The 16,796-nt window shown below is 38.6% G+C and overlaps 1 protein-coding gene across 5 annotated transcripts in view; it reads right to left on the reverse strand.

Moving 5' to 3' along the window:
* The window catches only part of ELFN2 (extracellular leucine rich repeat and fibronectin type III domain containing 2), a 207,979-nt gene that overhangs the window by 82,674 nt on the left and 108,509 nt on the right, over positions 1–16,796 (reverse strand). Inside the window, exon 3 of one of the 5 annotated variants that reach the window (XR_005558755.1) lies at positions 14,234–14,380. The exons of the other annotated variants lie outside the window; for them this stretch is intronic. The gene's annotated coding sequence lies outside the window, so the exon portion shown is untranslated. Of the gene's footprint in view, positions 1–14,233; positions 14,381–16,796 lie in introns of those variants that run through there. 5 annotated transcript variants of the gene reach the window in all.

The following is a 16,796-nucleotide window of genomic DNA, read 5'->3' on the forward strand; positions in this document are numbered from 1 at the left end:
AATGGGGAAAAAGTCACAATATGTCACATGATGTCACGTGATGTTGCAAATTTGACATGCTTGCCTTATAAGATCCACCTGCCATTCCTCAATATATGCTTCTAATACGTGAGCAACACATTTCTTTAACATTCACATACTCAATTACTGGGGTTCATAAAATACCATATGTCAAGTTGCTCAGGTAGACAGCATACAAACTGTAATAAGTAAATAAAAGGCTATTGTACTGTAGTCCCAGATATAACAAGCATTGCGGACTGAGGTCACATGGACATAAATAACTCTTGGACAGTATTGGGGCAAAGCACCACTCCTCTTTTAGAAAGAATTTAGGGGACCTTCAAACAGTTGCATTTAGCAGCTGAGCATTTTCCCCCTTTCAGCCTAAACAGAGGACTGATCTCATCATTCTTCAAAGACAAAAAAGCACTTCAGCAACTTTATTTCTTCCTTTACTTATGTGCTGTCATGTAATTGACCTTTCTGTTTTGCTTCATAATTTAATGAGATGCTATAAATATTATGTTATTGTTTTCTCTCTCCAGTGCCAGAAAATATATAAAATATGTTTTCAAAAAAATACAAACAAGAATGTTATTCTTACATTGCCTACCACAAGGAAACTTCCTCAGCTTTCTATTTTAAGGAAGAACTGCAACATTAGCCTGATGATGTGAGCTGGGCATTAGTATGAGGGTTACCAGATGGTTGAATGAACAGTGATGAACTTTGATTCAAATTCAAGCTTAGCAATGGACAAAATGAATTGCTTTGGACAAGCAATCCTTTTAATTTTAGCTCTCCATCTGCACAGTGTAATGATCATGGCCAACCTCACTAGGAAATTGCAAGGATGGTCATAAGAACTGGAAAATACTTAACAACTACATGCTGAGTCTTGCCATGATTTATATTCTTCCTTTCCGAATTACTCTTCTGTTTGTGCACATATAGCATGCCAAGTTCCTGCAGTGTAGCTTACCCAGAGGGCATCCCCAATTGTTCTGCCAGAAAGATCCGCTATGCCCAGTGTGTGTGCCAAAAGAGACAGCAATCCTTCACACCCAAATCCAAGATACTCTCAAAGGAGATAAGGAAACCTGCCACTTAGCCCTGCTTCCTCCTATTTTAGGCAGATGGTGCCACAGCAGGTCTTTCAGGACCTGCAAATATTAAGTTAGCTTATTTGAGTGGCAGGTCTTCTTGCAAGATGCTCAGCATGTATGAATAAAGAGAAACTCTCAGTTGCCTTAGAAATGATTTCGTAGAAGCTATACAAAAATGTTAAATTTATTGATTGACCTTCCCTCTAGTTGTATTGCAAAGCAAGATAATTAAATAGCAATCTTTTGCAAATAGAAAAAGAGGATTTTCAGTAACTTTTCAAGGGTATTTCAAAAGTTGACAGGTGATGGTTATTTGTCATTATATTGAATAATGAAAACAGTGTACTATTTAAATGTCTTCAAAATAGTTCTTGCTATAATTTATCAGCATGCTTCTGTATATTGAGTTTTAGGGTTGCAACTTTTTCAGATTTCAATTACCTCCAATTGTAGTGATCAATAGTATGGTTGACCATCATTTTGAGGTAGGAAATGCTTAAAAAATAAGGACTCACTCATTAAAAAAATGAATATAAGTGGAAAATATCTGGCATCTTTACACAGTCTCTACAGAAAATACCTGGCCTCTATAGTTTCAATTTCTTAAATAAAACAATAAAGCGAGTACTTGATCACCTAAAAATTGCATACATATGACCTTGTGTTGTTAAATCTATTGCCGACATGTGCTAAAACTTGAATCTTAATTTGATTATTTAAGTTAACTACCGGTATTCTGAAACGAAGGCATAGAGTAACAAAAAAAATCATAGCTGAATGCTGCCATGAATACACCTGGAAAAAGACAAGCAAAAAAAAAAAAATACTTTGTCAATGTACTGTATCAAAAGCATAATGAAGATAACACTGTGTTTTATCTTGAGAAATTAATCCACTGACCAGCTGAATTAAATTGTCTAAAGTAATTCTTTTAGGAATCAAACTCTGAAATGAAATTTTACTTGATTGAAAACCTAAGGGAATAAAATAGAATTGGAAACATTTACATAGAGCTATAGACAAAATTATATTCATGTTGATTAGTTTTAAGCCAATATCATCATTAGAGTTAAAAGAACTGAACATTTTGCATAATGTTTTACCAAATTCAAACATTTATGGGGAGGTGATTGAGCTCAGTGGTGAAACACTTGCTTTTATGCAGAAAGTGCCAGGTTCTCTGTTTTAAAAAATCAGGCAGAAACAGGCAACCTTGTTCCCCTGAACTTCTAAATTTAATTTCCCATCAATCTCTGCAACACAGCCAATGTTAAGGATTGTGGAATGTGACCCAATAATCCAGAGGGCACTGGGTTGCCTAAACCTAAAGGCAGAAGGTGACTTAAATCTGTTTCTACGAGCCCTGGAGAACTGCTGTCAATCAACATGGAGAGTACTGAAATTAATGGAAAACTAATTAGTCTAACTCAGGATAAGGTCACTTCCTTGTTTTCTTTGGGGGAATTCTATAAATAATTGCCTCTGGTCACAAAAACTTACTATGTCAACCATTCCAAAAGCTGGAAGTCCTTTTGATAGTAACTAACCTAGCTAGCAATGTTATCTACTGCCCCCTCCCCCAAAAGCAGCCAAATACTATTTTGCAGCTTTTCTTCTGTGCTGACTATTGATTCAAAGATGGGATTTTTCACCTCCAGTCCAGAGCAGCTCTTTTCTTTTCTTTTTTTTTTATTAAAAAGTTTTATAAAAATTACAGTATTAACCCACCCAACCCCCCCTCTCCCTCCCCCACTTCCCAGGGCTGAATACAGGATTACAAATATGATAATCATAATCTAACTAACATTACCAACTATATACATAACCAAATCCATAATGCATTTTAGCTCCCCTTTAACATAAATATAAGCAGATTAAAAGTGAACATAATAATAATGAGAACATAAACAAATTAATATCCTAATTATTAAACAATACAGTCCCCAAATAGTTAAACAATACTAATAATAATAATAATAATAATAATTTCATAATAATACTTTAAAATTCACTCGTAAGCTAAATGAAACTTTTTAGTCCCATATTTATTCTGAATATAATTTATCCATCTTCTCCAGACCAAAATGTATCTTTCTTATGAATGATCCTTCAAATAAGCAGAAATCCTAGCCATTTCTGCTAAATTTGACACTTTAATCGTCCATTCTTCTATAGTAGGCAAGCAATCCTTCTTCCAATATTGCCCTACTAATAACCTTGCAGCTGTTATCAAATTCAACATCAAATTAATTTCTTTAATATCACAATCTGTAATAACACCCAATAAAAATAATTGTGGGGTAAACTTTATCTTTCTCTTAAAAATCTGTTGAATGTTCCACCAGATCTTAATCCAAAAGGCTTTTATATTTCTACAAGTCCACCATATATGAAAATAAGTAGCTTCCAAATTACCACATCTCCAACATTTGGGCTGTAAATTAGGATACATACAAGACAACTTTTTAGGATACAGATACCATCTATAAAACATTTTATAAAAGTTTTCTCTTAAATTTTGTGCCTGGGTAAATTTTACATTTCTAACCCAAATTACCTCCCATGTATCCAATAGAATCGGTTCTTGAATATTTTGAGCCCACTTTACCATACAATCTTTAACTAATTCTGTTTCTGAATCCATTTCTATTAAAACATTATAAATTCTCTTTATATTTACCAAATTCTCATCCATTAAATACCAACCTTTTGATCTAACTTCCACCTAACCAACAATTGATTATACTGAAACCAAAATTGTACCATATTTTCTTGTTTTAACTCAACTAACGATTTTAATTGCCAATCACTCCCTACCAATCTAAGTAATTCCTTATAAGAAATCCTATCCAAGTTCACACCCCTGGATACCCCCTCTATCGCGTGTTCAGGAATCCCCCAAATTGGTATTTTATAATTTAACCTATAATAATACTTCTTCCAGACACGTAATAAAGTACTTCTTAAAATATGGGATTTAAAAACCTGATCTACGTTTTTGTCATAAATTAAATATGCATGCCATCCATATAGTAAATCCCATCCCTCAAGAGAAAGTATATTTATATTTGTTAAATTAAGCAATCACTAATCAATGTTAAAGCCACTGCATCATAATATAATTTCAAATTAGGCACCTTAAGTCGGCCTCTTTCCTGTACATCTTGTATAATCTTGAACTTAACTCTTGGTTTCTTGCCCACCCAGATAAATTTATTAATACCCTTCTGCCATTCATCCAAATTGGCATCTTTTTTCAAAATAGGTATCATTTGAAACAAAAAAAGAAACTTTGGAAGAACATTCATTTTAACTGCTGAGATTCTCCCCAACAAAGATAATTGTAATTTTTTCCAATCATTTAAATCCTTTTGCACTTTTACCCATAATGTCTCATACTTAGTTTTGTATAATTTAACATTAGAAGCTGTAATATATACTCCCAGATATTTAACCTTTTTCACTATTTCAAAACCTGTTAATTTAGCTAACATATCCTTTTCCTTCATAGACATATTTTTCGGTAATATTTTAATCTTATTGTTATTTACCTTAAAACCAGAAACTTTCCCATAATGGGTTATGATTTTCCACCAAATCCCTTACCGAATCTGTCAGCTCTTTTTATGTATTGTTCATTCTGCCACACGGAAACGCATCCAACATATCTGAGCCTCTTCTACCTGAGCCTACAAGGGATTGTTGCAACTGGAATGTGTTGTTTGTAAACACTGGAGAACTATCTGCTGCCTGCTTTGCACCAAAAGGCCGAAAGGATTTTCCATTCCCAATTAGATTTTTGGCTGCCTGTCATCCCAAGACTCCAGAGTGTCCATCTGCTCAATTATGAATACGGGAAGAAGAGAAAACAAACATTTAATGTCTAATCAGTTCTCCTCTCATTAATTAATACCCTCTGAGTGCACATGCAGGCATCCAGAGGTATTGGTGGGGATGGTAATGACCCCCCACCTCTGAGCACATATGCTGCAAGATCAGGGTAGGAGAAAAACTGTCTCCCCAAATATTCTACACTGCAATAAAAGCAAAAGGAGCAAAGAAGCATCATCATTTCCAAAGTACTGATCATCTTTGGGATATGTCTTTCTAAAATTCTGTTCTTTCTCTCTTTGCAAGAAAGTGGAATTATGGGGGAAAGGTTTCTTTGTGGCAGGATCCCCACCCCTGCCATGAAAGGGAGAGAGACCCTGCCACGAATCCTATCCTGCAACCCAGGCTACATATTCTCTTACTAAGCATCCCTGCATCATAATAAAGGGCACTATTTGGACACATGAGATGTTAATTAGGGGTCTTCAAAGCCAGCAGTTTGCAGTCTGCCTTCATAGAGGGAGGTCTGGGGAGAAGAAGTCAAGAGAGGGTGTGTTTCCTTCCACCAAGAGAGTTGGGGTTTCTATCATCACCAGGGCTGCAAAGGTTGATTTCCCTCCCCTCCTAGATCTTCCATGGCAACTCTAATAAAGCTTCAAATGAGTCCCAGGCTTTTGGCAGTTTTGCAGATCCTTCTTCTGCAGCCCAGATTATAAGACAGGGAGTGGGGCTTTGATCTCAGGAACTGAACAGATCTGGTTGTGATTATATGGTAGGGACAAGAAGATGGACAATACATGTCAGGGAGGCTGCTGAAATGGACCACTGAAAATGGCTGAAGAGCTGAGGGTGGAAGGTTGGATCTTGATCCTTTAATATGCAGTTCTGCTTGCTTCTTCTGCACTCTGGATTTGGAGATGGCAGATGAAACAGTGGTTAGTATTAAAATTTCCATTTTTTATATGATTTGAAGGAAGAGAAATTGGGAAGATGTTTGTTATTGATTTCTCCAAGGAAAGGAAAACATTTCACATAATTCAATCAGGGCAGTTTCTTCGCCCATAATAATTCATTTCTGAAAAGGCCTAAAGAGAGGAGATATCTAATAAAGTCAGAAAAGTCAGAGAGGTTGCAGATTCCTGGGGAGTGCAAATACAAATACATATACAAAACACTAGGAATTTTGTTACTAAATATATGCAACATACCATAGAATGTCACCAAACCTATTTTCTCCTTTGGAAACATTGGTAAAGGAAAATTTCTTCACAGGACAAAATAGGTAAGGAGGCACAACAGAGGTGAGAGATATTTCACAACACAAATGGGATATTTTTCTGCATGGACTTGCACATAAAGTTCTTGGCTATCAGCAAGTTACCATGGCGTAAAGTGACTCCTTTTGATTTTAGTACTATCGTAACACAAAGTAGCAAATATGTTAGTGGCTAACTTTTGAGTCAAACCTCAAGTGTCCCACTGAAATTGCCTCATAGGCTACTGGCTTACTAACATAATTTCCTGAATATGACCAAGACATTCTTAAAAAATGTGGGTGTAGATGTGTATATGTACAAGCCTCTTGGGACTATTCATCATTTTGATGTTTCTTCACAACACAGATCTTGCTTATGGAACATTCATTTGGAAGAACACTGTGTATGCCGTGTGCTGGGATGTGACTAAGCCTCCTCATCCCTAATCATGAAACCCAATGAACACAGGCATAGTGTTCCTTGGGAGGAGATCAAATATATAAATCAGACACAGAATCCCTAAGCAAAACCATGCCAAACCTAGGGATGAGAACTACTGAGCAAACAGAAAGTATATCCTGGCTTGAGGTAGTAACCAGGGGACAATAAGAGCTTCGGGGGGGGGGGAGGAGAGGGGGGAATTGGATTGGTTGATTTAAAATTTATCTCTTCAGCCTGGTATTCTCCAGCTTATTTCACCATTCTACTTCCTTCATAGGCCTGGCATGTCCTTAAGCTTGAGGGATGGAATATTTTATGTACCATGTTTACATAAAGGTGGGTGCACCTAGTTAAACTTGGGCTGGTCTCAAAACAATTAAATGGTATTAAGTCTAGCTAGTACTTAAAAGAAAATCTACCCCAGGGCTGGACTGTAGAGAGTAAGGAAAATGACCTTAATGGAAATATGCAGGAACTGCTATAGTAACTGCTATAGAGGCAAAGGGGGCTGAAATATTGTTAACCCCAAGAAACTAGTTACTATTTAGAAACAGGTCAGGGAAAACCCTCCCAGATTCACTGGGATATAAGAAAGCTGGGGAGGGAAAAAGATGCAGCATGATCAGACTTGCAACATTCTGCTACTATAGCCAATCTCAATAAAGGTAATTCTAGTGGTGTTGATAACCTAATCTTTGTGGGGCTGACAACCTGGGGAATGAACCCCCCCCCACAAAAAAGCAAACCACTAGAAGGAAATGAGTTGACTTGAAGGAAACCAGCAGCATCTATGGGGTTGGGTTGAGGGCAAAAACACAAAAAGGCAGTAATAATAATAGCAATTACATTCAGAGTTAAGCACCACTTCATAGTTCTTTACAGCACTCTCTATGTGGTTTTACAGAATCAGCATCTTGCCCTCAACAATCTGGGTCCTCATTTTACTGACCTCAGAAGGATAGAAGGCTGAGTCAACCTTGAGAAAGTCAGGATCGAACTCCTGGAATTGGGCAGTGTTAGCCTGCAATACTGCATTTTAATCACTGTGCCACCAGGGCAGTTAAAGTCATCCTCCTCCCCCCACACACACTTTTTCTATTTATGTCAACTTCACATGCATGGACAAAGGAGCATAAAAGTTATGCTTTTGTGACTTTCATCTTGATGCCTTTGACTATCTCAATTCTGTTTTAAGACACGAGAGGTGGTCTTTTTATAGAGCCTAACTGCTGCTATTGATGCTCTTCAGTAATCCGCAGGGATAAATACTTTAAGTCATAGAAAAGAAGATGTTGATAGTTACAATTATGCAAAGGCTGGTGGATTTCAAGACTTTCAGCATCTGAAGGACTATCATAAATTAAATGAAGCATGCTTGTTTTCTAGGTTCCAGATGGCAAGGTTAGAGCCAAATGGATGGAAGTGTCAACCAGGCAGATTTCAACTAAACATTAAGCTAAACTCCTGAACAGCAATTGATATTCAGAACTAGAATAGGCTGCCTCAGGAAATGATGGCCTCTCTTTTGGTGAAGGTATTTAAGCAGAGGAGAGACAGCCATCTGGCAAACATGCTGTAAATGCAAGACTAGTGAACTAAGCAGGTAGTCTAGATCAGTGGTTCTTAACCTTTTTGAACGAATTGCCCCCTTGAGCCAATGAGGAAGTTGTCATCGTCCCCCTCCCCCAACATAATCTCTCAAACACAACATAGGAAATAATTCTTCAATTTATGCAAACACTTTTTTTGTTTTCTTTAAAATTGTCATCAGGACATTCGATGCAAATAATTTATTTCCAGTCTTTTTCCCATATCTCAATTGTGTGAAAAATTTTGGTGCCAATAGTCACTTTATTCCCAAACTTCGTGATACATGTATTTCATTATTATCTTATTTATTCAAGACACTTAAATGTAATGACTATTGAAAACAAAATTCAATTGCAAGAAAGTGAAATGCCCGAAAAGAAAAACAGTAACATTTAATGATTGAATTACAAGTGAAATTTAAGATGCAAAAAGAAATATAAAAAGGGCATAAGAACAAACCGTAATGCAGGAACTAAGAATTTCAAGACAAAAACTCTGAAACTAAATTAAGATTTGAGGAAAGTATATATAGTCACGCACACTGTAAAAAGGATTAAAAAGACACAAAGAAAATATAATATCGAACTGGAGTGCACGCTAAAAAAGTACTGTACAATACAAAGAGACATACAAACAGCATGCAATGTTTTGAAAGAAGCACTCCTCCCTCCATCACTGCCCATTCTGGCCAATGCCGCGCCACTGTATGGGTAGAGCAGGGGTAAGCAACCCAAAACACTCAAAGAGCCACTTGGACCCGTTTCCCACCAAAAACAAAACACTGGGAGCCACAAAACCCTTTTGACATCTAAAATGAAGATAACACTGCATATATGCTTTTTTACCTTTATTATATATATATCTTCAGTGTTATCTTCATTTTAGATGTCAAAAGGGTCTCTCTCTCTCTCCCTCCCTCCCTCCCTCCCTCTTTCTGCCCTTGGTCTGCCAGTCCTCTTCCCCCACTCAGTGTGTGTGTGTGTGTGTGAGAGAGAGAGGGGGGGAGAGAAAGGTACTTGAGCTTCCTTTCTCTCTTTCTCTCTTTTTTCTTTCCCCTCTCCCTCTCTCTTTCCTCTCCCTCCCTCCCCCTTCTTTCTCCAGGTGAGGAGAGAGGGGGGGAGAGAGAGCACTTGCGCTTCCTCTCTCTCTTTCTCTCTCTTTTTCTCTTTCCCCTCTCCCTCTCTCTTTCTCTCTTTCCTCTCCCTCCCTCCCCCTTCTTTCTCCAGGTGAGAAGAGGGGGGGAGAGAGAGGCACTTGCGCTTTCTCTCTCTCTTTCCTCTCTTTCTCTTTCTCTTTCCCCTCTCCCTCTATCTCTTTCCTTCCTCTCCTTCCCTCCCCCGTTCTTTCTCCAAGCTGAGGAGAGGGGGGGAGAGAGAGAGGCACTTGCGCTTCCTCTCTCTCTTTCTCTCTCTTTTTCTCTTTCCCCTCTCCCTCTCTCTTTCTCTCTTTCCTCTCCCTCCCTCCCCCTTCTTTCTCCAGGTGAGAAGAGGGGGGAGAGAGAGGCACTTGCGCTTCCTCTCTCTCTTTCTCTCTCTTTTTCTCTTTCCCCTCTCCCTCTCTCTCTTTCCTCTCCCTCCCTCCCCCGTTCTTTCTCCAGCTGAGGAGAGAGAGGGGGAGAGAGAGGCACTTGCGCTTCCTCTCTCTCTTTCTCTCTCTTTTTCTCTTTCCCCTCTCCCTCTCTCTTTCTCTCTTTCCTCTCCCTCCCTCCTTCTTTCTCCAGGTGAGAAGAGGGGGGGAGAGAGAGGCACTTGCGCTTTCTCTCTCTCTTTCCTCTCTTTCTCTTTCTCTTTCCCCTCTCCCTCTATCTTTCTCTCTTTCCTCTCCTTCCCTCCTTCCTTCTTTCTCCAAGTGAGGAGAGGGGGGCAGAGAGAGGCACTTGCGCTTTTTCTCTCTCTTTCTTCTCTTTCTCTCTCTCTTTTTCTCTTTCCCCTCTCCCTCTCTCTTTCTCTCTTTCCTCTCCCTCCCTCCCCCTTCTTTCTCCAGGTGAGGAGAGAGAGAGAAAGAGAGAGAGAGAGAGAGAGAGAGAGAGAGAGAGAGAGAATGAAAGGTAGAGGGCACCTAAGGGGTGGGAGGGGGGAGAAGATCCCATCACCGCTGGAGGCACCCAGCTCCGCTGTCTGCCAGGCCTGGAGGGATGCCCCAACTCACGGTCACATTGGCAGGCCATCCCACATGCCGCTGGCATCCCTGAGCTCAAGTCAGGCCCACAGGACATCTGCAGAATGCCCTGCCCGTCAGCTGCATCACCAAGCCTTCCCTCACGCTGCCAGCGTCCCCGGGCTTAACTTGCAGGGCATCTGTAGAACACCCCCATCAGCTGCTGGAGGAGCTGGAGCCGCTCCACAATGCACGACGTTCCCAGGAATCCACGACCCATCAGTGTCACCCAGGTAGCGATGCCCCCGCCAGCTGGCACCCCAGGCAGGACTGCTGCCCGGGGGGCAACAGGAGGAAGAAGGAGAGGAGGAGGAGGGCAAGGAAGCCGGCGCTGGACCCCAGGAGGAGGCGCTCCCGCGGGTCAGGTTGAAAAATGCCTCCCCCTCCCTTTCTCTCCCTCCCATTTTCTACTCACCTCTCAAAGCAGCCAGGGCTCCAGCGCGCCTTCCCGGCCAGCTGGGCCAACAGTCCCACGGCTGGGGATCGCAGGGGCAGCTCTCCCTCAGGGCCGCGGCTTGCAGGAAGGCTGGCCCACTAGGCTGAGGCTCTGGTGGGCTGCTCCCAGTGGGGATCCCGGGAATCCCCTGCGCGATTCCCCGGCCATGTGCACTTGGGATGGAGCCAGCCAGGGAAATGGACTTCCTGGCTGCGCTTGTCCCAGGAGGCGGAGCACCCAGGCTCAGGGCCAACCAGGAGCCCTGTGAGGGGGCAAATCTGCATGAGAGAAAGGGGGGGAGAGAGAAAGAGAGAGAAGCACAAGTGCCTCTCTCTCTCTCTCTCTCCAAATGGCGGAGGAGGCTCGGAGCTGCAGGGGCAGTCTCAAAAATGTCCCCAAAACTTCTTGCTCCATCGCCCCCATATCGCCCCCTTTTCATTCCTTCGCCCCCACATCACCCCTTTTCATTCCATCGCCCCCCTGAAAAATGAAATCGCCCCCTGGGGGCGATATCACCCAGGTTAAGAACCACTGGTCTAGATGACTTCCAAATACTGGTTCAATATTAAAACCACATGATTCAGGTGAAATATTGGCATTTGTGAAACACAGATTTCTAGAGTATGTAATTTCTTAGATTTCAAAAGTTAATTCAGACAATTGCTCTGTTACATAAAGATGACTATGCAAATGTTATTTCTTCAAGAGATTTCCTACATAAACCTGGGTTTCTCTGAAGTGATGGCATCATCTTTTTACAAATGTGCCACAGAAAATATTTGAAAAATACAGCAATATACTGCTGTTCCTTTGTTGGATGAAACTGAAATATGTCAAGCAGCATATAACTTTAGAATACATTTTTAATGTGTGTCCAGGTGTGCTAGAGGAGGAAGTTTGTGAATCTTATGGTATTTAGCAATTTTTTAAAAATCTGATACTATTAGTGCATAACATAAAATAATGAAGACTACAAGGAGATCGGCCAAATAATGGGAAATAAGTACAGGTATCCAAGTATCCTGATAAAAGACACTTAACAAGTTTTTTTTATTATTTCATGGAGAAAAGCTACCACATTGTAAAGTGGTACAGTAATCAGGAAGTATATAACTTTTGTGGAATATATATTCATGAAGGAGAGGAGGTTCTCTAGAAAACTGGTGAACTATTGACTCTAGTTGGATACTAGAACATAGATGAAAAAAAAATCAAATTTCAAATAATATCTGAACAATGTAATTCCTGAGCAATTCTAAGTTTCAGTGGGTTGAGCGAAATGAGTAAGCAAATTCTCAGCATGGTGTGTAGCAGCAGTTAAAAAAATGAATTAGACAAAAGGAATCAAAAGAGATGAAAGGAATGTTGTATTTCAAAAAGAAACAAAACAGAATCTAAAGAGCAGTGAGTTGGTGAGCCAACAGGCAGAGAAAATAAAAAAATAAGAAAAGGCAGAAATAAGAAAGTAACTGATTTGCACAAAATACAGTCATTTGGGTCATCAGCTTTATATACAAAAGAGATGTTTGCATTTACCAAAAATATATATGGGTAGGATCCCAAGCTTTTCCCCATCCTTCTACAAGTGTCAGATTGTATTGCACAGCCTTCTCAAAAATAGCACAGCCCAATCATTTTGGATTAAGACATTCATCATTTCCATTCAATATGGTGATGCTAGCTGCTATATTATGACTGTATAAAGACTACAATGTTCTTTGGGCTTGCTTGCAGTCAAGCTAAGTCAAATGCTTCTACCTTCAGTTTTCTCCACAATGGTGAGTTAATATGACACCAGAAAGTATAAGGGAAAGTATATACACTGTACACACAAAGAGTCATTGTTGTCACTATCCTTATCATTAGCAGAAAATGCTACATCTCATATGAGTACTGCATTGTACAAAACTGTGAAGTGTCATGGAAGAATTAACAAATTAAATGAATGAAACAAAAATAGTTATGTTCTGAGTGGATCTAGTATGAATTGATATAATCTTTGATATGTAATTTAGGACTAAGTCTATTAATCCATATCAGTAGAAAAGGAATTAATCCAAAAACTGTTATGATTGTTTATTATGAAAAATCAAAAAAATAATGAAAGAGAAAAGTGAAGAGAAAACCTGAATGTGGCAGAACATTTCTTGGTAATGTCAAGAGTAAATTTTGAAGAAAAATGGACATGGAAAAAAAGTGAATATGTGGTGTGAAAGGTAAAGAGAAACTACTAGTCATGCGCCTAAAGATATTAATAGGATTCTGTTTATATTCCAACAGAATGAATGGATGTAACAAAGGCTGTAAGAAAGAAAACTGCTTGGAAAAGATTGAAAAATATTATATTACAGAACACCACACTCAGTGTGTGAGATTATGCTAATTCAAGAGGATGTCTGGTAGAATGATGAAGTAAAAAAAACTAGATGAGAAAGAAATGCATAAAAGAATAATTGTTGCAAAAATTATTTGGATAAGAAAAAGCTATAATTCAACAGCATATAAACAGAAAAGATAATGGCAAAGAATGCAATGAAACAAAAGAACAAAGAAATAAAACTAAAAGAGAAAATTAATAATTTTGTGGGATTTTTTTAAAAAACTCTCTGGGAAGTAAATGAAAAAGGCTATACAAGGAACCTCCATCAAAATGAACAATATTTGAAATAAAAGTAATGAACTATTTCAAGTGAAACAAAGTGATAATATGTTGGAAGAAGTATTTTAGATATTTTATGACAATTATATATTTTAAAAAAGGAGATTTATTTGTTGAGGCAGGAAGAAGTAGAGCACCTATTTGGTGTAGTGATTAAGGCACCAGGCTAATAACCAGGAGACTAAGTTCCAATCCTGCCTCACTCTTGAAGCCAGCTGAGTGACCTTGAACCAATCTCTCTCTCTCTCTCAGGCCTAGGAAGGAGGCAATGGCAAACCACTTCCAAAAAAACATGCCAAGAAAACTGCTGAACTACTCCAGGCAGAGACATAGTTAAAAACTGAATTGAAGGCATGCATATACACACATGCACACAAACCTAGAGAAGATGTTTATCAACATTCTGATTCAAAGGGTATGAGAAGGAATAATGAATAAAACTGGGAAGTTCAATGCAATAATGCAGGATGGAGGGGGGAATCAGATTTTTAATTTTTAACTAGTCTTTGAAAAATGAATTGGTGTCATAAGGCAAGTTTACTGTACATTGATAAGGCTTAAATTATGAAATATTTTGAATAAATATTTTTGTAGAAACATATATTACTATCCATCTTGAATACATATTTCAGAGCAATGATTAATACAAAGACAATATTAAAAACCTATAACCCATTAAAATAAAACAATCCCAGAAAAACAAAAAGAACCACAACATATTATAACAAAGGCATACCCAGAGATAATGGGCTTCCATAACATCTTGGTCCTAGTGCTTGGGAGAAAAGTCCAAGTGTGATAGCCTTCCAGAAGACCACGAAAAGCAGGGGCCTCCAAATTTTTTGGGGGAAGGCTATTCCATAGGTCAGGTGCTGCAACAGAGAAGGCACCTTCCTTCATCCTGCAAAATAGCAAATCAATTCCAAATACAGAACTGAAGAAAGTTGCTGAATGGGATACGAGAGATACAAGATAGAAGTTAAACACTGCATTGAATGTGAGAATGACCTTGGAAGATGGGGGGGAGGCAGGGGAAGAGATGAAGCCTAGAAAACGATCAGATAAAAGGAATAGGAGCTCATAATTTAGTAACAGGCAGAGAAAAAAACTAATAAAGCAGCAAAAAGAGACAGTGAGAGATATGTACTTTCAGACTTGCAAGATTCTGTTAATGTAGCCTTAATATAAAGTACAGTTAGCTCATCTTCTCATGTTTCCTGTCTGGTCATTTGGGAGACTGACAAGCATGCATCAGAATGAAATACTTAGTGAACAACTGGACATTGAGCAGGGAAAAACACAAGGATGAGTGAGGTTGCTTTGAATGTTTAATGTATTTATGGATAAATGTATAAGAAATACTTTGGTGAAATTAAATGGCATAGGGTCTGGATATCTTGAGAGACCACCTGTCTCCCTTAATATCTGCCTGACTGATTCCATCCTGCAGGCTTGGTGCATTTTGGATTCCTTTGATTAAATAATGTCATCTCTCAGGACCCTGGAAGTGCAGCTCCTCTGTGGCCCCTGAGATCTAGATGCCCCCCTGACTCTGCTGTTAATTAAAAGATCAATAAAGACCTAAAGAATGAGACCCCCCATTTCTTCACACATGCCTTCTTATTTCTTTGCTTGATTAAATAATAAATTATTTTTTATTATAATTTCTTTGATTGATTATTGTGAGCCATCCAGAGTTGTTAACAGTCCAGTAGCATACACATTTCATACATTATTATGCTAGCTCACACAGTCAGCCAGATGTTTATAGATTTGGTATTTTTATCCAACTATCAAATCCTTTTCCAAGGATCTGGGATAGGCAGATGTTGTTTGATGGTATTAAAGATATCATTGCAAGATGTAGCTGTTCCAAGTAAAGTTACCTTTTGTAATAAAATAATGGCAAATTTGTCACTGATGATGGTATTTAAGTGGTGATCCAGATGTTTTGGGATTGACCCAAGGCATCTATTACTATTAATACCATCTTTGTTTACTTTTGCCACAGTTGTTTTACATCTAATTGCTACTCTCTGTATTCTGTGATTTTCTCCAGTGAGTCCAATAATGGGGACTTATGAATGGTCCTTCCAGCCACTGCAGTGTGTCTGTGAACACATGATCATGATTTCTAATGTTACCTGCCAGCTTCCCACAAGTAAAGACAATGGGGAATCCGACAGAAAGTCACACAAGGTCCTGGCTTAAAGTCCTCACTTAATAAGGCCAACCAGGATTGCCAGAACTGCCATTGCTAAGTGGTGCAGAAATGTGATGTCAGACTTTATCACCATGTTGCTTAGCAACAGCAATTCCAGTCCCAATTCGCTGCTGTAAATTGAGGAACCACCTTTAAAGTTCTTTGTGAATGTTGTTTTGGGGGATGTCAAAAGTTTCTGTGTTGGTTTTTATGCTTTCGTTGTTTATAAACCATCAGGGTCATGTTGCATAAGATGAGCATGCAAGCTTTAAATGCATGCATGCATACATATATAACGCTAAAAAGTTCAAGCAAGTAGATGAATGTATATAAATTGACTGAATGTTTATTAAAGAGGAAAATGTAAAGCGATATTCAGCAAATGTTGTTGAAAAATCAAAGCAAGGGGGGGTATGTAGTTTAGTTATGAGGAATAAATGCCTGCAAAAAGAAACAAAAAAAGGCTGACTATTGTACCATGTTTCTGCTCATATTGTTATATGAAGTTGGGATATCAGGAAAAATATATAAGTAAGTTGAATGTATTGGGAGTGTCTGGTAGAGTATTTCTCAACCTTGACAACATGAATATATGTAGACTTCAACTCCCAGAATTCTCTAGCCAACATGAACTGAAATCCATGCATCTTCATGTTATCAAGGTTGAGAAACAGAGATCTAGTATAACAAAAAGAAATAGGGTCAAGAATGGATGTGGACTGAATATAAACATGTGTGACCAGTTACAATAGAGGTATGTTGAAGTTAGTAAATCACATAGTGAGAAAGAATGAAGATTATGCACTGTAAAAGAAATATAAGAATGAAAGAATAAATACAAGAAAGTCATGGTTGGGTGGTGCTGATGAGATCCTAAATAAGATTGATATGAGAAATTTAAAGAAGAAAAGCAAGGCCTGGTCTACAAAGTTAAAAAGGAAAGGAAAATATACATGGAATGGGTTTAACATAAACTCTATATCTCCTTTTTCTTACCATTTACTTACTTTTTCTGTGCTTTTTATAATATTATTCACACCAAAAGGAAATTGCATTATATATTTATATATATTTATTGATGGCATTAAAGGGATGTGTGTGTGTGTGTGTGTGT

This window comes from Crotalus tigris, unplaced genomic scaffold (assembly GCF_016545835.1).
Source record: "Crotalus tigris isolate CLP2741 ecotype Arizona unplaced genomic scaffold, ASM1654583v1 scf7180000017577.548942, whole genome shotgun sequence".
NCBI lineage: Eukaryota > Metazoa > Chordata > Lepidosauria > Squamata > Viperidae > Crotalus > Crotalus tigris.